The sequence below is a fragment of the Lactuca sativa genome, chromosome 2, assembly GCF_002870075.4.
Source record: "Lactuca sativa cultivar Salinas chromosome 2, Lsat_Salinas_v11, whole genome shotgun sequence".
NCBI classification, from domain to species: Eukaryota; Viridiplantae; Streptophyta; class Magnoliopsida; order Asterales; family Asteraceae; genus Lactuca; species Lactuca sativa.
In genome coordinates, this window is record NC_056624.2 from 54390091 (window position 1) to 54391723 (window position 1633).

The window sequence follows — 1633 nt, forward strand, 5'->3', positions numbered from 1 at the left end:
AAACCGAAGAAGAAAGCGACTTAGAAGGCGAACCCGATAACACCATGGCTAACATTGCGGATCTCACTATGGGTGAATACAATAAGAGGATGCGTGATGATACAAGGCCGGGACTAGTGCAACTCACAATTCCAACAACTGCTACCTTTGAGCTAAAAGGCCACATTCTCGCCCAACTCAAGGACATCCCATTCTACGGGAAAGATCACAAAGATGCGTACAACCACATCGACGAGGTCAACGACATAGCCGACTATTTCAACATCCCAAACGTTCCTCGCGAAACTGTTTTGCTTCGTATGCTACCGGTCACATTTAAGGGGGCTGCGAAAGATTGGTTGAAATCACTTCCCCTCGGATCCATCACCACTTGGGTAAAAATGCGTAAAGAATTCATTGACCATTTTTTCCCTCCTTCAAAAATAGCAAAATTAAAGAAAGCCACTGCTAACTTCGCGCAACAACCGGGCGAGTCACTATATGAGGCGTGGGAGAGATATAAAGGCTTGTTGAGGAATTGCCCCCACAATGACTTGAACGTTTAACAAGAAGTCTCCATTTTCTATGATGGAGTAAAAATTAGCACTAGACAACTCCTTAACTCTAAAGGACCATTAACAAAGAAAAATCCGGCGAAAGTTGGAGAGTATGGATCGGAGAATTCTCTAAGCACTCTAGAGAATATCATAAGCCAAGGAATGACTCAACTCGAGGGGTGGTGAACTCTATTTCCGATGACATGGCAGCAATGATGGAAAAATTGGAGAGTATGGATCGAAGAATGACTAAGATGGACCAATCCATCCATGCCGTTAGAGTTGGGTGTGATAATTGTAGAGGGCCTCACCTTACTAAAGACTGTGACCTTGATGAGAACGGGAATTGGAAAGCTCAACTGTGCTATTCAAGTGGTGATAGATACGATGATGATTGGCGAAAACCCAAGAAAGAATGGCTACCTTATGATGAGTACAAGAAGGTGAAGGAGGAAAAGTATAGGAAAAAAGCAAGAGGTTTTTATCAAAAGAAGGAGTCGGTGCAATAAAAGAAATCTGATTTGGAAGACATGCTTACAAGATTCGTAGCCGCGTCCAAGAAAAGGAATAACGACATTGATGCTGCAGTAAAAGATTAACAAAACATGTTGAGAGAGCACCAAATTATGATGAAAGATCAAAAAGCTCTACTTAGGAATCAGCAAGCCTCCATTCTCAACATAGAAAAGCAGCTAGGCCAACTTGCATAAAAAGTAAACGAAAGACAACCGAGTAGACTTCCTAGTAATACTGAAAATAATCCGAAAGGCGCACATATAAACATCCTTACAGCTAATAGTGGGAAAATTATAACTCCTATGGCCCCTATCCAGAAAGAAGACCCTAAAATGGTGCAAGAGGAAGAAGCAGAAACTCAGGAATCGCAAAATCCTGACCCACCTTGCCGAGTCGCAGACATGGACTCGACAAGTCCCCCACCTGAAAAGAAAAATAAACCTCCGGTTAAGCCATATCAGCCTCCACTGCCATTTGCAGGTCGATCTAGTCAAGATAACCAAGATATTGATTATCAAAAGTTCCTGGAACACATAAAAGCTCTTCAAATTAATATGACATTCAACTAGGCGGTTGCACAA

At 42.3% G+C, this 1633-nt stretch overlaps 1 non-coding gene across 1 annotated transcript; it reads right to left on the reverse strand.

The window, feature by feature from the left end:
• Positions 1-428: 428 nt before the first annotated feature.
• On the reverse strand, positions 429-535 carry LOC111907194 (small nucleolar RNA R71). Its single transcript, XR_002855446.1, has one exon. It is a non-coding gene; the product is annotated as a small nucleolar RNA R71 (small nucleolar RNA).
• Positions 536-1633: the final 1098 nt, after the last annotated feature.